General features: G+C 36.2%; 1 protein-coding gene across 2 annotated transcripts in view; it reads right to left on the minus strand.

Moving 5' to 3' along the window:
* CDK17 (cyclin dependent kinase 17) overlaps window positions 1-22,734 on the minus strand; it is a 109,743-nt gene that overhangs the window by 45,986 nt on the left and 41,023 nt on the right. The window lies entirely within an intron of this gene.

Consider the following 22,734-nt stretch of genomic DNA (forward strand, 5'->3'; position numbering starts at 1 on the left):
TAAATGTAATGTAATTTAAAATAAACACTAAACAAAAATTCCACAATTGTTTTGATATTTTAAAGACTTAACTACATAGTAAACTACTATAAATGCTCAAATTTCAGGATGTTAATCTTCAGAGAACTTTTTCTTGACTCAGACTCTATTCCTTTATTCTTAGGCTTTTTTTTACTCACTGCACTTATCACGTATATACATGTACACATATATATTCCATATATATACAAACATATATATCCCCATTCAAATATGTACATACGTACGTATGTGTGTATACAATGCAAAATGTTTATGCTTTTGTAGCTTTCAAAAATATCTCAAGCTTTTTGTCATAGCTAGATCAAAATAAAAAGGTAAAAGGGCAATAAACAATACTCAGAATGACAGCATGTAAAACACTCCCTCTATATACATACATGTGTATATACAGATGAATAAGTTTAACATCAGTTTCTAACTACAAGTGCTTAAAAGAAACCTTACTTTATCACCTGGGGCTAAACTGGATCTGGGACTGTCTGCTGTTAAGAAAACTTTTTCATGGTTTTTTTTTTTTTTTTTTTAATTGTGGAAATGTAATCATTCTGTTACTTACAGAATACAGAAAACCATTCTGGAATGCCAACTCAGTTTTGTCCTAAGAATGGGAAACACACACATACACACACTTTTTTTTTTTTTTTTTTTTTTAAAGACAACAGCTAGAAAGCTGTAAACATCCCTAAATTAGATCCTCTACTATGGGTATTTACCTGCAAAAATGGTGTCATATTGCGGCTCTTTTGGCATTTGTGGTAAGAAATTCTTTATACATAAATTTACCTTATAATTCAAACTTCTCTAACATTAAAGGATTTATTAGAGTGGCAATTAGCTGCTTATGTCTTTGAGATATTCTCAAAACAATTTCTTGTTAAAACTGCAGAAAAAGTTGAGGAAAAACTGAAGATTGTTTTTAAAATGTGTAAAGGACTTTTCTTTAGGTAAGAAAGCAAAATTTACAGTAAAAACAATTTGAGCATTTAAAGTTTGGATGAAAATCCAATCTTAAAAAAGCAGATCAAAGTTCTAAAATACCGAGTAAAGGAACATGACTTCACAATAAGGACAGTTTCATTTATTTCGTTATAACATTTTCTGCAGTGATTATGGCTTTAAATTAAACCTGCTGTAAATGAGGTAAACTCATTTAGCAGTTTGTAGGCAAATTTTCTGTTATTTTTCCCTCAATAATTAAATCGTAATGAACATCTAATGCTTTCTAGGATATGTAAGCTAACCACTTAATGAGGAATAACTAACATTTAAAAATTAAGTTTTTTTATTAGAGGCACAAATTTCTTATTTACATAAAACACAAAGTTACTATACAAAACACTGACAGAGCACTGAAATAAAAGTTCAATCATGCTTACAGGAATTTTTCCCCAAAACACTTAAATATCGTAATCCTTTATCTGTTAAAATCTGAAGATAATCCTTTTCTTTTCCTTTTATAATATGAATAGTCAAATACACAAACCAGAAAAAAGAAACCTACCAAGGATTTTCCTTTATTCATAAACACTACATTAGAAAGCCAATATGAGACTATTGTGATACTTGAGATGAAAAAATGTAGTAGGAAGCTATTGGGGTTGGTCCCTCCACCCAAAAAAATCGTAAACTCGAAAAAAACCACCAGAATCAACTATTTCAGAACTCTGGAACCTAACTGGACACTTAAAACATCCACTGAGTGTTTGCTAAAAGGGAGAGGCTGCTAGGAGAACCACCACGTGCGAACCAGTTAACACTGTCCATTCCTCAGCCCAGTCATGCATTCCTGGAGCAGCTGGTTGGTGCCAGGGCAGGCAATGGGGAACCTTGATATCAAAAAATTGGGGGGTTGCACAGTTTCATCTGGCAGATCAGAGACTGACACAATGCAGACACTTGTCTTCCTTAAAGCCCTTTCAAGCTGCAGGGGCTTCCCACAACATCTATTGAAAGATTTAAAGAGACAGCAACTTTTTTTTGTTGTTTAAGCCAAATATTAAAGAAAATCTTCATCAGGTCACTAGCTAACTACAAAGATTATGGAAAAGAAACTTCAGTGACCACACACACAACCAAGAATACACATTTGCAAAAACAGTTTGGGAAAGTCACAAACAGATGGCAGCAGCCTCAACAACACACACACACACACCTGTGGAGTCAGAGAATCTAGCTTCCAGAGCTACTACATTGTAATACAATGTCTGGGTTTCAACAAAAAATTACACAGCATACAAACAAAAAAACATGGCCCATTCACAAGGAAAAAAGCATTTGACAGAAACCATTCCTGAAGAAGTCCAGAATTTGGAATTAGTAGCCAAAGATATTAAATCAAGTGTCTTAAATATGCTCAAAGGGCTAAAGGAAACCCAATGACAAATAAAAAAAAAAAAAAAAAAAGGAAATAAGGAGAACAATGTATGGGGAAAATGATAATATCAATATACTGATACAAATACAAATTGGTACAAATTACAAAAAGTACCAAATAAGGGTGCCTAGGTGGCAAAGTCAGTTAAATGTCTGCCTTCAGCTCAGGTCATGATCCCAGGGTCCTGGGATTGAGCCCCACCATCAGACTCCCTGAGAGCCTACTTCTCCCTCTCCCTGCCACTCACTCCCCTTGCTTGTGCACTCGATTGCTCTGTCAAATAAATAAAATCTTTTAAAAAAATTTTAAAAAAGGGGGGGAGAAAGAGAGAGAGGGGTAGAGAGGAGGGGGGGAGGGGGAGGGGAAAAAAAAAAAAGAACCAAACAGAAATTCCAGAACTAAAAGGTATAATAACTGACGTGAAAAATTCACTAGCAGGGTTCAGTAGATTTAAATAGGCAAAAAAAAAAAAAAAAAGATCAGTGAACTTTTAACATAAGAAAGTCAAAATTATCAGTCTGAAGAACAGAAAGAAAAAGGATGAAGAAAAGCCTGAGGGGCCTATATACTCACACAGGCATCACAGGAGTCATAGAAGAGAAATTAAAAGGAGGAAAAATAATGATAATTCATAAAGTAGCTGAAAACTTCTAAAATCTGATGTAAAATATGAATGCACACATCCAAGAATCTCAACAAACTCCAAGGATAAACTCAAACAGATCCATGTCAAGATACTTTATATTCAAAGTGTAAAAACACAGAGATAAAAAATCTTGAAAGTAGGAAAGAAAAAGTAACTTCACACATAGAAGAGACCCTTAATATGATAATAGCTGATGCCTCATCAGCAACCATAAAGATCAGGCAGCACTAGAAATGATGTATTTGAAGTCTGGAAAGAAACAAAAATCTTATCTGGCAACACTACCCTTCAAGAATGAAGGAGAAATTAAGGCATTTCCAGATAAACAAAAGCTGAGGAGATTCATTAGTAGACCTGCCATACGAGAAATGCTAAAGGAAGAGCTTCCACCTGAAATGAGAACACTAGAGAGTAACCCAAAGTTACAAGAAGAAATAAAGAACAGTAGTAAAAGTTCATATATAGTTATAAAAGACAGTATAAGTGTACTTTTAATTTGTAAATTCTTTTTTCTCCCTTTTCCTATATGATTTAAAAGGCAAAGGTACACATATAGAAAAATGATGATAAATCTATGTTAATGGGCACACAATGTAAAAAGAGGCAATCTGTGACAATAGCAATATAGAGGGGGAATGATACAGATATACAGGATCAGTGTTTATATACTATTGAACTAAGTTGGTATTATTCAAACTAGGTTGATGTAAGATGTTAATTGTAATTCCCAAGTAACCATTAAGAAGTTAACTAAAAAATATTACAGAAAAGGAATATTTTACAGGAATATTACAGAAAAGGGAATCAGAAAACTACACTACACTACAAAAAAATCAACTGTGCAAAAAAGGCAATAATGAAGGAAATGAGGAACAAGAAACAAGACACATATAGAAAGTAACTAAATCGAAACAGTAAATCTTTCCTTATTAGTAATTACTTTAAATGTGGATGGTTTAAACTCTTCAACTGAAAGGCAGAGAACGACAGAATGGATTTTAAAAATATGGTCTATCTACATATTGTCTACAGAAGACTTAATTTAGATACAAAGACACAAAGAGATTGGAAGTAAAGGAGTAAAACATTCCATGCAAAGTAACTAAAAGAGCTGGAATTACTATATTTTTGTCAAACAAAATAGACTAAAATAGGGGTGCCTGGGTGGCTCTGTCGTTAAGCGTCTGCCTTCGGCTCAGGGCCTGATCCCAGGGTCCTGGGATCGAGCTCTGCATCGGGCTCCTCTGCTGGGAGCCTGCTTCTTCCTCTCCCACTACCCCTGCTTGTGTTCCCTCTCTCACTGTCTCTGTCAAATAAATAAATAAAATCTTAAAAAAAAAAAAAGAAAGACTAAAAAGAAAAAAAAAGGTTACTGGAGACAAGGAAGGGCACTCTATATTAATAAAAGATCAATATATAACAATTATAAACATATACATACCTAACAACAAAACCTGAAAATATATTAAAAAGTTAACAGAATTGAAAAAAGAAATAGATGGTTCTACAATAATAATTGGAGATTTCAATACCCCATTTTCAACACTGGATAGCAGAACCAGATATACAATCAATAAAGAAATAAAAGACCTGAACAACAAAGATATCTAGTGTACTAGACCTAACTAACATATATAGAATGTTTCACCTAACAACAGGAGAATACACATTCTCCAAGTATAAACAGAACATTCTCCATGACAGACATTAGTAAGACCACAAAAAAAGTCTTAATAAATTTAAAAAGATTCAAATCATGCAAAGTATGTTTTCCAATCACAATAAAATGAAACGGGAAATCAGTAACAGGGGGAAAAAATGGAGGGATGCCTGGGTGGCTTAGTCAGTTGAGCGTCTGTCTGACTCTTGGTTTCAGCTCAGATCATAATCTAGGGGTCATGGGATCAAGCTCCATGTCAGGTTACACACTCAGCAAGAAGTCTGCTTGGGATTCTCTCTCTCCATCTGCCCCTTCCCCCTGCTGTCTGTCTGTCTCTCTCTCTCTCTCTCTCTCTCTCTCTNAGGGGTCATGGGATCAAGCTCCATGTCAGGTTACACACTCAGCAAGAAGTCTGCTTGGGATTCTCTCTCTCCCTCTCCATCTGCCCCTTCCCCCTGCTGTCTGTCTGTCTCTCTCTCTCTCTCTCTCTCTCTCTCTCACACACACACACACACACACACACACTCACTCTAATAAATAAAATCTTGAAAAAAAAAACTAGAAAATTTACATATATGTGTAAATTAAACAGCATACTCTTAAATAACCAATGGATCAAAGAAGAAATCACAAGCAATATTACAAAATACCTTGAAACAAATGAAAACAAAAACACAACATATCAAAACTTATGGGATACAGGAAAAAGCAGTGCTATGAAGAAATTTACAGCTGTAAAAACTATAATAAAAGAAGATCCCAAATCAACAACTTAACTGTATACTTTATTGAGCTAGAACAGCAAATGAAACCCAAAGCTAGCAGAAAGAAATAATAAAGAGTATGCTGTAAATAAAATAGAGATTAGAAAAAAAACAATGGAAAGTCAACAAAACCCAAAGTTGGCTCTTTGGGGAAAAAAGTCAACAAAATTGACAAACTTTTAGCTACATTAACTAAGAAAAAAAGAAAGGACCTAAATTACTAAAATCAGAAATGAAAGTGAGGACAACCTATCAATTACACAGAAATAAAAAGGATTACAAGAGATTACTATGAACAACTGCAACTGGATAATTAATGAAATGGACAAATTTCTGGAAACACACAAACTACCAAAACTGACCCAAGAAGAGACAGACAATCCGAACAGACCCTCAACAAGTAAGCAATTTGATCAGTAATCAAAACACTTGCAACAGATAAAAGCCCAGGTCCAGATGGTTTTACTGGTGAATTCTACCAAGTCTTTTCTTCTTTTTTTTTTTTTTAAGATTTTATTATTTGAGAAAGAGAGAGAACACAAGCAGGGGCAGCAGCATAGGGAGAGGGAGAAGCAGGCTCCCCACTGAGCAGGGAGCACAATACAGGGCTTGATCCCAGTACCCTGGGATCATGACCTGAGCTGAAGGCAGACACTTAACCCACTGAGCCACCCAGGAGCCCAAATTCTACCGAATATCTAAAGAAAAATTAACAAGAAACCTTCTTAAACTATTCTAAAAAACTAAAGAGGGGTGTCTGGGTGGCTCAGTCAATTGTCTACCGTTGGCTCAGGTCATGATCTTGGGGTCCTGGGACAGAGCCCTGCATCAGGCTCCCTTTTCAGTGGGGAGTCTGTTTCTCCCTCTTTCTCTGCCCCTCCCCCTGCTTGTGCTTGCTCACAAGCGCTCTCTCTCAGTCTTAAAAACAACAACAACAACAAAAAACAAACCCTAAAGAGAAGGGATCACTTCCAAATTCATTCCATGAGGCCAGCATTACCCTGATAACAAAGCCAGACAAAGACACTATAAGAAAATTACAGGATACTATTGATAAAATACTAAAACCAAAACACAAAAATAGTAATACTAAATACTAAAATTATTAATATCCTTTATGAATTGCAGAGTAAAAATCCCTAATAAAATACTAAGAAATGAAATTCAACATCATAAAGGATCACACTTATGACCAAGGAGGATTTATTCCCAGAAGGCAAGGGAGGTTTGATATGAGAAAATCGTCAATGTAATAACACCACATCAACAGAATGAAGGACAAAAACCACATGGACATCAACTAATGCAGAAAAAGCATTTAATAAAATCCAATACCCTTTAATGATAAAACACTCAAAGAAGCAGGAATAGAAGGGAACTGGCTCAACATGATTAAGGAGGTATATGAAAAATCCACAGCCAACATTATACTCAATAGTAACAACCGGCAACTTTTCTCCTAAGATCAGGAACAAGACAACGATGCCCATTTTCACAATTCCTATTCAACACAGCTGGAAGTTCTAGCCAGAGCAATTAGGGAAGAAATAGAAATAAACAGCATCGTAATTGAAAAGGGAGGCATAAAACTATTTCTGTTCACAGATGACAAAATTTTACATGTGGAAAACCCTAAAGAATCCACATATAAAGACCTGTGTGAGCTGCTAAATGAATTCAGCAAAACTGAAGGATGCAAAATAAACACACAGAAAAGTTGTATTTCTATGTATTTACAATGAACAAATGAAAAGGACATTTACATGGCATAAAAAAACAATGAAATACTTAGGAATAACTTTTAACAATGCAGCACAAGACTTGTACACTGAAAACTACAAAATGTTGCTTTAACAAAGAACTAAATAAATGCAAAGATCCCACATTCATGTACTGGAAAATTTAATATTAAGATGACAATATTACCCAAAATGATCTACAGATTCAATACAATCCCTATCAAAATCCCAATGGTGTTTTTTACAGAAATAGAAAAACACATGAGGCACCTGGGTGGCTCAGGTTATAATCCCAGGGTCCTGGGATCCAGCCCCACAGGGGCTCACTGCCCAGTGGAGAACCTGCTTCTCCCTCTCCTTCTCCCGCCACCCCCTCCTCCTGCCCGGCGCCCCAGCTCATGTGTGCTCTCTCTCTCACTCAGTCTTACTCTATCTGAAATAAATAAAATCCTTAAGAAACACACACACACATCCTAAAATTTATACAGAATTCTAAGAAACCTTGAATAGCCAAATTGATTAAAAATTTTTTAATATGTAATGTTAGTCACCATACAGTACATCATTAGTTTTTGATGTACCCAAAACAATCTTGACATAAAAGAACAAAGCTGAAGGACTCACACTTCTTGATTTCAAAACTTATTACAAAAACACAATAATCAAAACATTATGGTACAGGCAGGAGAGACATAAATATCAGTGGAATAGAACTGCGTCCAGAAATACACCTTCATCTCTATGATCAATTGATTTTCAACAAGGTTGCCAAGACCATTCAGTGGGGAAAGGATAATGTTTTCAAAATTGTTGCGGGGGTGGGGGGAAAAGTGATGCTGGGAAGGGGTGCATTGGTGGCTTGATCCGTTAAGCACTGGATTCTTGATTTCAACTTAGATCATGATCTAACAAGGGTGGTGAGGTGTGTGTGTGTGTGTGTGTGTGTGTGTGTGTGTGTGTTCATTCATGGATCAAAGGCCTCAATCTAAGAGCTACAGCTATAAAACTCTTAGAAGAAAGCATGAGAGAAATATTCATGGTGTTGGATTTAGCAATCATTTCTTAAATATGACACCAAAAGCACAGGGAGTAAAAAAGAATAAAAACAGGCAAATTAGACTTCATTAGAATTAAAACTTCTATGCATCTAGGGACAGCATCAAGAAAGTGAAGAAGCAACGTGGAGAATGGAAGAAAATATGTGCAAATCATATCTCTGGTAAGGATTTAATATCCAAAATATATTAAGAACTCTTATAACTCGGGGCGCCTGGGTGGCACAGTTAAGCGTCTGCCTTTGGCTCAGGGCGTGATCCCAGCGTTCTGGGATCGAGCCCCACATCACGCTCCTCCACTATGAGCCTGCTTCTTCCTCTCCCACTCCCCCTGCTTGTGTTCCCTCTCTCGCTGGCTGTCTCTGTCAAATAAATAAATAAAAATCTTAAAAAAAAAAAAAAAAACTCTTATAACTCAATAACAACAAAAAACAAACGTGATTAAAATATGGGCAAAGGACTTGAATAAATATTGCACCAAGGAAGATTTACAAATGGCCAATAAGTGCATGAAAAGAGACTCAGCATTACTACTCATTAGAGAAATGCAAATCAAAACCACAATGAGATATCACTTCACAGCTACTAGGATGGCTACTACAAAACAAACAAAAACAGAAAATAATGAATGTTGTTCAAAAAGATAAAGAGAGAAAGCAAATCACAAATGCTGGTGAGGATGTAGACAAATTAAACACTGGTGCGTTGCTGGCGGGAACATAAAATATGCAGCCACTGTGGAAAACCATCTGGGAATTCCTCAAAAAGCTAAACACAGGATAATCTTCTGACCCAGCAATTCCACTCCTAGGGATATACCAAAAAGAACTGTAAACAGGGACTCAGACACTTGTATACTAATAGCAGATTTAATAATAACAGACAAAAGGTAAAAACAACATAAGTGTCCATTAACAGAGGAATGGATAAAATGTGAAAGACACACGTATAGAAGAAAATACATTTCTGCAGTAAAAAGAAGTTCTGACACATGCTACAACATGAATGAACCTCGAAAACGTTATGCTAAATGAAATAAGTTGAACACAGAACAAATATTATGATTCTACTTATATGAAATATCTAGAACAGGCAAATTCATAGAGACAGCAGAATAGAGGTTACCAGGGGTAAGAAGGTGAGAGCAATGAGGAGTTGTTATCTAATGGGTACAGTTTTTGTTTGGGATGATGAAAATGTTCTGAAAATAGCAGTGATGGTTTCACAACATTCTGAATGTATTTAATGTCACTTAACTGTACAATTTTATGGTCTATGTATTTTACCACAATAACTTTTTTTTACTGTGCCAGCACACATTTATATAGGTTTTTCATCAAGCCTAAATATGGCCAATACCTTATTTTAGTAAAATTTTATTAGAAGAACTAGCTAAATAATTTCAATGTGAACTGTCAACCTATACCAATTATTCTGAACACAACAGAGTAAATTCTTGGATTACTGCTTATGGTTAGGATGAAGAAACTCGTAAAAGACTATCGTTGCTCCCACCTCCTTAACAGTAAGAACAAGCCAGAGACTATAAAAATCATAGATTTTTTAAAAAATTCAGAGAGCTGAGATGCAAAGAAACATAAGTGAACTAAATTCCTATGGGAACAAGCCCTTTCCAGGAATGAAAACATGGCTGAGGTCATGGTGAAAAGAAGAGTGAAACTGCTACAAAAGGGGGAAATTAGCCCAATGTTTAGCAAACTTTTAAGGAGAGCATGGGGGGGGGCTGGCAAGACAGATTTAGCAGCCACATTCCCAAGGTAAATCTGCACTTTCTCAAAAGGGTTGCTGGAGGGGAGGGAGGTGGAAGGATGGGGTAACTGGGTGATGGACATTAAGGAGGGCATAATGAGCACTAGGTATTTTATAAGACTGATGAATCACTGAACTCTACCTCTGAAACTGGTAATACATTATATGTTAATTGAATTTAAATTAAAAAAAAAAAGAAAAAGAAAAAAAGATGCTTTCCAAGTACTGGAGCGGCAAGAGGGGAATGGGGAGGTAGGGCTGCAAAATGCTGGGAATAGGGCTACAAAGCTAAGAGAAAAATGTCCCCAAGGGGCACCGGGCCTTCACCAAGTCCAAGGCCATACCCTCTAAAGGATGCCTTGAGGGTACTAGGTAAACGATTTCTCCAGAAGAGAGAAAAGCCTGGGGTGGGGCTTAAGAGAAAAGAAAATGTCTCAGCTGCTTAAAATCCCAGCAGCTATGCTGTGAAACAGAGATATCTTACAAGTGCTAAGATCCCAAGACACAATGAAGGGAAAGTCTTGATTATGCACTCAAAACATCTGATACCAATGGTGAACTAGGTAAAACTTAAAGCTGTAACAGAGTCAGGACCCCAATTAGGCCGTTTTCCTACTAGTATTGTATTTCAGCTATTCTCCTTCAACTATGTCATGGAGATCTATTTATGTAAATGAATGTAGCTATACATCATTTTAAATGACTGGGTCATGCAGCAGACATGTTTTATACTACCTTTTTCATCACACAGAATATTAAGACATGTATTTAAGGATAAGATTTAAGAAAATTAATATATTTTACTGCTAGATCAAAACCTTAAGTCAAATTGTTTCCTTCCTTGCAAATGCATATAGGGGAAGAATGCCATTGCTATGATCTGAAAAAAGGATCCAGTAGTTGTCTACACCATTGCATATGTACCATCAGAGCAAATGTCCACAGTTTTAAAAAGTCAAATAATGTTTTAGTACTATAAAAATAAAGTTTTGATCTTGCAGGCTCCCTGAAAGGGTTTCAGGATCATGGATCACACTGTGAGATCTACCAGGTTAGTTTCCCAAACTTAATTCCAATTAACTTATCTTAGCAAACTGAACATTAGTAATTAAATAAGGTTAATGATCAGCCATTGATAATAAAAATCATACAATCAAAATTACCAACTGCTGAGCACAAGAAAAAGAGCAAGTTTAGGAGAGAGAAAATGAATTCAGGATCGAACCTACTGGAGCAAATTTAACGAATTAATGAATTTAATGAATCTAGAACTCAGAAAAAAAGGCAGTCTAAAGTATAGATCTGAGAGTTACATTTATAAAACTGATTAATGCCAGGAAGAATACAGGTGGTAAGAGGGAAGGTCAGAAATGGGAGGAATGCCTATAATTAATAAGTGGATAAAGGGGAAGTCATCAAAGTACTTCCAAAAATAATGAAACAGACACAAATTGTGACAAATGAAAAGATGTTAGAGACCATCAAGGTCAACCAATTCATTTTTCTGGTTAAGGAAACAGAGCCTGAAGAGGATCAAAAAAATGATTTGGCCAAGTCTCTGAAAGTGAGAGCATCAGGCCTTAAAATGTCACTTTAGGGATCCTAATTCAGTTTTCTTTCCATAGTCCCAAATTCCAGAGTTAGGAAGCAATTCCTTCGTATTCTAGCTAGAGAATTAAAACCTAGCATCAGGGACAGAAATCAAGGAAAAAATAACACATGTATTTCCACTTCCTCTAAACCCTGCTCCTCTTACTAGTTTTACCCCACAGTCAATGCATCACCCAAGCCTGTAGGCTCTTCCTTCAAAATATATCCAGAGTCTGACCACTTCTTACCACCTAAACTTCTAAAATCTTAACCCAACCCTGATCACCTCTATGCCTAGAATATTTAGAGCATCCTACCTGGTCTTCCTGCTTCCACCCCACCACCTTCCCCCTTCATGCCCCACTGACCAGTGTGTATTTTCAATGCAGCAGCCAGAGTAAACATACTAAATAATAAATAACATCATCCCTCTTATTCAAAATCCTCCAAGTATTGGCACTTTACTCAGTAATTAACCCCAAAGTCCTTAAATGGCTTACTAGGCCTTATATGACCTGTCTGGCATTCTCCTTTTTTAACCTCAGCTGCTACTATTCTGCTCCCACCTACTCCATTCTAGCTGTACAGCAGTCTCTGCTGATCCTGCCTTTGTACTTGCTCTTCCTCCCCCTGGAGTGCACTTCTCCCAGATATTCTCACCACCTTCTGGGTTCTACTCAAACAGCACTTCCCTGGTCAACCCGCATAAAAGTGACAACTCTGTACCCAGGTTACACTCTATCCCCCTTCCTTGTTTTAATTTCCTCTATAGCCTGCCTGGCTTGACACTCTAAATGCTGGCTTTATTGTTGATTCCCTCCACTAGAATTTAATCTCCTTGAGAGCAAGGACTTAATGTTTTGTTCATTATTGTATTTAGTACAAAACCCAGCATTTAGTACAAAACCTGGCACTCAACAGGCACCAAACCTCTTGAACGAAAGAATGAAAGCAAACAACAGAGATAAGTAATCTTTTATAATCTCAGATCTTTCTATTTAAAGTCAATCTATTAACTAGCAAAGTTTTAAATCACTGTCCCATTCTGAAGGCTCTACTTAGGTTTTCACTCTTATGTTAAAAAGTTTTTATTTATTCATTCAACAAACATTCACACAGAGGCCTTGTCATGTCCCAGGCAATATGAGACACTGAAGGCAGAAAGAGAAATAAAACATGAAATCTGCCCACAAGAAACTTAGTCTTAGAGAGGTGTTATATTATTTCCAGAACAATAAAGTTGTAGTACTGCAAATGAGGGTAACTGAGGTTGAACACACTATATGTTGTTAAAATTGTTACAAAAGCCAAACAATTCATTCAACAAAGAAAATAGCCAAATGTAATTTTCATGAAAACTGCTTCATCAATTTGACAACTTATATAAAATTTGATTGGCTAAAAAGATCAAGACATTTAGTTCACTATACTGGAACATGAAATGATGTCCCCCTTATTCATCTTTACTCATTATCCCTTGGGTTCAGTAGCATCTTAGACAAAACCTAACCAGTCACCAAGAAACCTCTAACAGGCATATTAATGTTGCATCTCAATACATTCACTGGGATAAATAATCCCCAAATCCTTCTGGCTTTTCACTAGAAGTTATTTTAGCTATTTTCTTTAAATGTGTATTTTTTCTGGGGTGCCTGGGTGGCTCAGTCAATTATGCCTCTGCCCAAGGTCCTGGGATCTAGCCCCTGTGCAGGGCTCCAGGCTCAGCAGGGAATCTGATTCTCCCTCTCCCTCTGCCCCTCCCCCACCTCATGCTCTCACATGCTCTCTCCTCCTCTCAAATAAATAAAATCTTTTTTAAAAAGGTTTAAACACGTATTTTCACTTACATTGCCGGACAATACATTGAAATTCAAAATATCATTAAAACCTGATTTTTAAAAATCACTCAAAATGTAGATATTTTCATCACAAACAATAAATTGATCTGCAGATGATAAATGCCCATAGAAAGGGCATTTGTTTGAAACAGCTGTTCAGTTTCAGTGAATTCAGAAAGTCATCTATTAGAAATGTCATATGATGTTTTTGATAATAATGGTCTTACTCACAGCTAAACCAAGAGAGCAATTGTAATCATTTGAGGTAGTGCCTCATTTTGACACACAAATGGTTATATACAAAAAGGGAAAGGCCCACTGAAAAAGCAGCAAATATTTGAAAACAAAATAGTATATGAAAAATTTAAGACTTCATTAATTTTTATTTATTCTTTCATAAATGGATCAAATTCTTTTATTATTTACTCCAGCTAAATTAATTTTACCAAATTCTCCATGACTAAATAAAAAGCTTTAAATTAAATTATAAAACCAGGGGTTCCCCGAAAAATACGAACTGTTTTTTTCCTTTTTTTTTTAATTTTAATTTTTTAAATTTTAATTAGGCTCCATGCCCAATGTGGGGTTTGAACTCAACAACCCAGAGATCAAGAGTTGATGGCTCTACCAATTGAGCCAACCAGGTACCCCTACAAACTGTTTTTAAAACACTTGCTCTGACAATTATCTCCTACACCCTTGAAAAATCAATCATCTTTGATAGCTACTGAAACATCACTACTATAAAAAAAAAATTTAAACTTCCCCACTGTAATTCAAAAACAAAGAAAGCAATTCAAATTATCATTCTATATCTCAGTTCAGTGGTGAGAGCTCCTAAACATGGATTTGCATGTAAGTACTGTATTTCTCAAAGCAGAACTACAGAGAGGTTAAAGTAGACCAATTATTCTGGATTTGAAATAACTTAGTCCCTCGAAAACTAATAATTTTAAACAATACAGGAAGTACTGGGAGTTTACAGCTTTGTGTTGTACCTGACCTATCTTCTCTCTGGAGTAATCCAGCTTATTCTATTTGGTTAAGAGTCAACTAGTGATAATATTTTAGGACAGTAATTTCAATGTCCTTCTTGTGGAAAGTAGTTTATATAAAATGTTTCCCAAGCATTATAGAAAAAAACAGTATCCTTCTAAAAGCTTTATTTCTAAGAATAGAAAATAATGGCACTGAAACTAATGAAACAAAACTGATCTAGGCACTTTTCAATTACAAGATCAAACAAAGTAACTACATTTCCACTATTGATTCATAGATGGGCCAGAAACTCAAAGATCATTCTTTACAATCTCCATTCCCTCAAATGCCATATCAAATTGGATCATCAAGTCAAACTGTATTACTTTCATATCCCTCACAGTCCCAATCCCATCCCCTTCTACCTCCACTGCTAAGCCTTAGTTTAAACCATAGTAATTTATTACCTAAATCATTACAACAAGGCTCACAAATAGCTTCCCTGGTTCTTTCAAAAGATTGATAAAATAGGTAAACCTCTGGCAATCCTGGCCAAGAAGAAAAAAAGTAATAGTATTATTATAACAATGGTGAAAATTAATTAGATATCCTTTTGTAAAGTTAAACATTGCATACCCCATGAGCCTGCAATTCTTCCTCTGGTTACAATTCTGAGAGAAATTTTAACACATGTTTACCCAGAAATATGAGTAGATGCTCATAGCAACATGTCTCTAATTGGATAATACTGGAAACAACCCAAATGTCATAGTAAGGAAAATAGATCGATTATGTTAAGTTTGCAGAACGGAATATTATATACAGCAGCAAAAATGAATGAACTACAACCACATGCAACAAGAATGAATATGAGTAACACAATATCTAATCAAAAAAAAAAACAAATCCAGAAGACTACATTTTAGCATATTCTTTTTATAAAAACAAAAACAAGGAAAAAATACATTGTTTAGGTAAACGTATTTATAATAAAACTTTTATGAAATGTAAGAGACTGAAATACAAAGTTCAGAATGATAGCTACCATTTAGGAAGAGGCAAGGAGAACACACAGGAAGATGTAAGTTACTGGCAATGCTTGAGAGTTACATTCACAGATATTATTTTACTAAATAAAGTATAAATACACTCTATATAAGATCATGCACAGACCAGTAAGAATAATGCGTCAAGAGCCAAGAACAGTGATTGACACAATTCTGTGCAAATTGGTGGGAAAATGTTAATTAAGTTTAGGGGGAAAATTAGGACTGAAAGGAAAGGCATAATTAAAGATTGAGAGGATTAAAAATCTTAAGAGACTAGTGGATTAAAAATCTTAAGAGAATAAGTGAAATGTTTTAATAATAAAAAGGACATAGGGCTAGAGTCAAAAGGGTTGATTTCCACCCCCCCCCCAGTCCTGCCACTAAGTAACTGAGTAATCTCAGGCTAGTCACTTAACTCATTTAACAGATGACCTTCCAAAACAGACTATGCTCAGATGGATTTCTTTATTTTCTGAAACAAATGTCTTATATTTAATGTTATCAGGTATGAAATCCGGTCCCTTCTGAAAGATGTACCATTCCATTCTGGGCTTCCCTACTTTTCCTGGCCTACCAACATTATCTAATACCTGTCACTACACTTGTGTCCACAAATAAAAACAAGGCACCTAACTAATCATTCCAGGAGATTCTCTTTGTAACTTCTACTGGTACTACAACCACTTACGCTGAACTTCAAAAGATAAACCCTGGGGAAAAAAAGTTTTTATCTCACATGTGTTTGCTCAATAAATGTTCGTACAAAAAAGTTGTATTGATTAACACCAATTATATAAGTCAGGATCGAGTAGGTTATGCTACAATAACAAACACCAACAAATCTTGGTGGCTTAAAATAACTAAGATTTTATTCTTTTATGCTGTATGCTCACTGAGAGTTGACTGGAGTTCTCCTCCAAGTCTTCAGGGACCTAGGGTAAAGTAGCAGCCACCATAGGAAGGAGACAGTGTGGCAAAGTATATACTGACTCTTAAAGCTTCCATCTAGGAGTATCACACATTACTTTTACTCATACTTCATTGGCTAAAATCAAGTCACACAGCCATGCCTAATTTTAATTTGGCAGGGATACCTACTATATTCCAAAGAGGAGAGTAAAAATATTGTGAACAATTTTCACAACTTCACAATTTGGAAATATCAAATGAAATGTTAACATACTATGATGTATTAAAAATTCAAGAATATAAAAAGATAATCAATGTACTCAGTTTTGAAAAGATTTACCAACACATATATGCGAACAAATTGGACAACCTAGAGAAGATGGACAATTCCTAGAAACATATAAACTACCAAAACTGAAACAAGAAGAAATACAAAATCTGAACAGACCAATTCCCAGCAAAGAAACTGAATCAATAATCAAAAAACCCCCAACAAATAAAAGTCCAAGACCAGATGGCTTCACAGGCAAATTCTACTAAACATTTAAAGAAGAGTATGCCTAGTCCTCTCACACTATTCACTATTCCAAAGCATAGAAAAGGAAGGAAAACTTCCAAATTCATTCCATGGGGCCAGCATTACCGTGATACCAAAACCAGATAAAGACACCACCACAAAAGAGAATACAGGCCAATATCCCGGATGAATACAAATGCAAAAATCCTCAACAAAATACTAGCAAACCAGATCCAACAATACATTACAAAAATCATTCCCTTCGCTCAAGCGGGATTTATTCCTGGGAAGTAAAGGTGGTTCAATCTTCACAAATCAATCAATGTGACACATCACATTAATACAAGAAAGAAGGGAGTGAGAGTGCCTGGCTGATTCAGTAGGTGGAGTGTGCAACTCTTGGTAAGTTCGAGCCCCATGCTGCATGTATACATTACTTAAAAATAAAATCTTTAAAAAAAAAAAAAAGAGAAAGGATAAGAACCATATATCATTAGGTGCAGAAAAAGCATTTGACAAAGCACAACACCCATTCATGATAAAAACCCTCAACAACGTAGTTTTAGAGGGAACATAAAATTATAAAGGCCTCATATGAAAAACCCACAGCTAAGATCATCCTAAATGGGAAAAAAACTGAGAGCTTTTTCCTCTACAGTAAGGAATAAGACAGGGATGACCACTCTCATCACTTTTATTCAACACAGTACTGGAAGTTGTAGCCACAGCAATTGACAACAAAAAGAAATAAAAGGCATCCAGATACGTAAGGGGGGAATAAACTTTCACTATTTGCAGATGACATGATACCATACATAGATAACCCTAAAGACTCCACCAAAGAACTGCTATTACTGATAAACAAATTCACTAAAGCTGCAGGATACAAAACTAATATATAGAAATCTGTTGCATTTCTATACATTAAAAATGAAGCAAGAGAAATTAAGAAAACAATCCCATTTAGGAGTGCGTGGGTAGCTCAGTCAGGTAAGCATCCAACTCTTGATATCAGCTCAGGTCATATCTCAGGGTCATTAGATAAAGCCCTGCACTGTACTCTGAAAACTATAAAACACATGTAAAGAACACATGAAAGAAATTGATAACACAGGGGTGCCTGGGGGGCTCGTTAGGTTAAGCATCTGCCTTCAGTTCAGGTCATGATCCGGGGTCCTAGAATTGAGCCCCATGTCAGGCTCCCTGCTCAGTGGGGTGTCTGCTTATCCCTCTCCCTCTTCCCTCCCCCCAGCTCGTACTCTCTCTCTCAAATAATTTCTCTGGAAAAGAAAAAGAAGAAATGGAAAGACACCCCATGCTCATGGACTGGAAGAGCAAATACCGTTAAAATATGTTTGCTACTCAAAGCAATGTACATATTTAATGCAATCCCTATCAAAATACCAACAGCATTTTTCACAGAACCAGAACAAATAATCCAAAAATTTGTATGGAACCACAGAAGACCCTGAATAGCCAAAGCGATCTTAAAAAAGAAAAGCAAAACCAGAGGCATCACAATCCCAGACTTCAAGTTATATTACAAAGCTGTAGTAATCAAAAGAGTATGGTACTGGCACAAAAATAGACACATAGTTCAATACAACAGAATAAGAAGCCCAGAAATAAACCCACAATTATATGGTCAATTATCTTCAACAAAGCAGGAAAGAATATGCAGATGAGAAAAAGTCTTTTTAAATAGTGTTGGGAACACTGGAGAGCTACATGAAAAATAATGAAATTGGACAACTGTCTTGCACCACATACAAAAATAAACTCAAAATGGATTAAGCACCTAAAAGTGAGACTTGAAACCATAAAAATCCTAGAAGAGAGCACAAGCAATAATTTTTCTGACATTGGTCATGGCAGCGTCCATCTAGATATGTCTCCCAAGGCAAGGGAAATAAAAGAGAAAATAAATTATTGGGACATCAAAAAAAAAATCTCTGCAAAAGAAATGACCAACAAAACTAAAAGACAACCTACTGAATGGGAGAAGATATTTGCAAATGACATGTCCGATAAAGGGTTAGTACCCAAAATAAAGAACTGATAGAGCTCAACACCCCAAAAACCAATAATTCAATCAAAAATGGGCAGAAGACATGAAGAGACATTTCTGCAAAGAAGACACAGAGATGGCCAACAGACACATGTAAGACACATGAAAAGATGCTCAACAACAGGCATCATCAGGAAAATGAAAAATCAAAACCACAATGGAAATCATGTCAAACATGTCAGAATGGCTAAAATCAAAAACAAGAAACAGCAAGTGTTACAAAGGATATGGAGAAAAAGGAATCTTTGTGCACTGCTGGTGGGAACACAAAGTGGTGCAGACACTGAGGAAGACAGTGCAGAGGTTCCTCAAAAAATTAAAAATAGAACTACCCTACTTAGTTAAGTGTCCAACTCTTGATTGTGGCTCAGGTCTTGATCTCGGAGTCATGAGTTTGAGTCCCGCATTGGGCTCCGCACTGGGCATGGAGCCTACTTAAAAAAACAAAAACAAACAAACAAAAAAAACAAAAAAAACCTGCCCAATGATACAGTAATTATGCTACTAGATATTTACCGAAAGAATATAAAAACACTAATTTGAAAGGATATATGCGCCTCCATGTTTACTGCAGCATTATTCACAACAGCTGAACTATGGAAACAGCCCAAGTGTCCATTGACAGATGAATGGATAATGGATGGATGTGTGTGTGTGTATGTATAGTGTGTGTGTGTGTGTGTGTGTGTGTGTGCGTATAAAATGGAATATAATGGAATATTGTTCAGCCCTAAAAGAATGAAATCTTGCCATTTGCAACAACATGGATGGAGCTGGAGAGTATAATGCTAAGCAAAATAACCTAGTCAGGGAAAGACAAATACCACGTGATTTCACTCATGTGGAATTTAAGAAACAAACGGGAAAAGCAAAACAGAGACATACAGAGACACACACGCTCCAAAAAACAGACTTTTTTTTTTTTTTAAAGATTTTATTTATTTGACAGAGAGAGACAGCCAGCGAGAGAGGGAACACAAGCCAAGGGGAGTGGGAGAGGAAGAAGCAGGCTTCCAGCGGAGGAGCCTGATGTGGGGCTCCATCCCAGAATGCCGGGACCATGCCCTGAGCCGAAGGCAGACGCCTAACGACTGAGCCACCCAGGCGCTCCAAAAAACACTGTTAACAAACAGATGGTTACCAGAAGGGGAGGTAGGTAGCGGCATTGGTGAAACAGAGAAGGGGATTAGGAGTGCACTTGTTTTGATGAGCACTAAGAAATGTACAGAACTGTTGGGTCACTATATTGTACACCTGAAACAAATATAGCACTGTATGTTAACGACACTGGAACAAAAAGATTTAACAACATAAAAACTCAAAAAAGCAAATAATGAAAAGGCCAAATGACCAAATACCCACTAAAATTCTGAAAGATGAAGCAAAAAAATCCATACCCCTCAACAAGTATAAAGAAATTCCAAAGAAATACTTATTTTTTTCCCCTAAAATCTCAGTATTGTAAACCAAGACATTCAAATTATCCAGTTAGCTGATCAACAGATCCTCTACTACAAATAAGTAGGAATAGAAAGATGTCCTTAAATCTTTCATTTTGGAAAACAGTAACTAGAGATTTAAACTGTTTGATGATTTAAACTGAAGGGGTAGCCTACACTAAAGAGTATAACAATAGGAATGACATGGGTGCCAATAAGATGTACCATAGGGGCGCCTGGGTGGCACAGCGGTTAAGCGCCTGCCTTCGGCTCAGGGCGTGATCCTGGCATTGTGAGATCGAGCCCCACATCAGGCTCCTCTGCTATGAGCCTGCTTCTTCCTCTCCCACTCCCCCTGCTTGTGTTCCCTTTCTCACTGGCTGTATCTCTCTCTGTCAAATAAATAAAATTTAAAAAATCTTTAAAAAAAAAAAAAAGATGTACCATAATGGAGTTAAGGGTCTGGAACTAGGATATTTGTAGGTCAGGGTGACCCCACTAAATACTGAAGACAAAGTACATCGCAATCAAAACAACTAGAAGACTTGGAAACCCTCTGGGTGGTCCTGTATCAACCATTAATAATGCACTAATAACTAAAGTACACTGAAGTGCAGGGTTCACTCCACCAGCACAATGAAGGTGGAAGGGAAAGGGAAGCTTAAAGTCTTAATTAAAAGTGAGACATGACAGGTAGAGGCCTGATAACCTGGGAGGTATCATGATGAATGGATATGGATTCTTTCCTAGAACAGAGTTGTATAAGAGTTGGTGAAAATGTGGTGAGATAAATCACATTCAATCTCACAAACCACCGAACTAGAACAACTGAACCAGAAAACCCAAATCAAGCCTTAGGCATGTGACTTTTAGAAGAGTATTAAATAACCTTTGCTGCCATATTAACATCTGGTTTAAATATCTCAATATCTGAGGACCTTCAGATGCCAAAAATAATCAAAATAAGATCCTTCCCTACATTAGATAATTTTTGTCATGACTTCCGCCCTTTACAACCATATCTACAAGTATGTTCGTTAATTAAAGTATTTATTGAACATCTAGTTTATACAAATCCTGTGTTACGAAGTAAGGACAAAGAAACAAAAGACACTATTATTGGCCTCAAGTAGAGAAATAGAGAAAAGGAGGCAGTGACAATGAAGTGTAATAATGACGTATTCTCAAGCAGCTCTGGGACCACAGATAAGGGAGGACATTTGACAGAGAATACAGAGCACAAAGAAAGGTCCAGCACATTACAGAGGTTCAATAACTACTAAATGAAAAATGGTCTAATGTGCTCTCCAGGACTTTGGTTTGCAAAAACCTTTTTAACCAGTCTATTAGTCAGGTATCAGTCAAAAGACAGAAATCACACCAGTAATTTTAAAAGAGAATTTAATGTAAGTTGTTAACCATGAATTGGAGAACTGGAAAGGCAAAAAAGGAACTCATATAATCACGAAGAAAGTAATGACAGGAAGCAGCTATGACTCCCAGAGCCAAGGGAAACAAAAGGAAGTGACTGGAATTACTAAAATTCAAAGATTTGGAGAAACCCTAGAAAACTGGAGCCCAGATCTCTAAAAATAAAGCACTCCCTGAAGAACATGAAGAACCAAGAACTTGAGGAGGGTCCCTGCAAAACTGGGACACAAATCTCTGAGACGGAACAAAAGGCTAGTGATATCATCTAGGAGCGAGGTGATGAGGGTTCTAGGAATGTGGAAAAACTGCAAAATGGAGCCATTTGCCACTCCTACTCTTGCCAGGATGAAGTCCTATCGCTGTGAATATATTGATAGGAAGAAGTAAACATAAAGGAGCAAATCCCTTGCCACTCCTCCTACTGGCAGAATTTAATAGGGAACCAGGTGGTAAATGAGAAATATACTTTGTAGGGTTTCAGCTCCAACACCACAAAAAAAAGTTTAGAAGGATGAGTCTGAAGCTGATAAAAAAAAAAAATAATACCTTAAAAGCCAGCACCACCTATATGATTACTCCTCTCTATATACTCAAGGTAATATTCTGTAAATATTTAGAATTACAAAACTCTAGATAATTCAGCAATTTGACTTTTCTCATGACTTCTGAGGAAATTATATAAATAATCAACACTAAAATAGGGCATCTATTTTCACACCTCAAACTTTAAAAGAACAACCACCCATGCTGTACTCTATCATATACTTACGCAATGCACAGATCTTCAAAACAAAATCAGGATCTGAGTTGGGAAGAATCTTTTTTTTTTTTTTTTTTTTTTTTTAAAATTTTTTTTTTTTTTTTG

This window comes from Ailuropoda melanoleuca, chromosome 15 (genome assembly GCF_002007445.2).
Source record: "Ailuropoda melanoleuca isolate Jingjing chromosome 15, ASM200744v2, whole genome shotgun sequence".
Taxonomy (NCBI): Eukaryota; Metazoa; Chordata; class Mammalia; order Carnivora; family Ursidae; genus Ailuropoda; species Ailuropoda melanoleuca.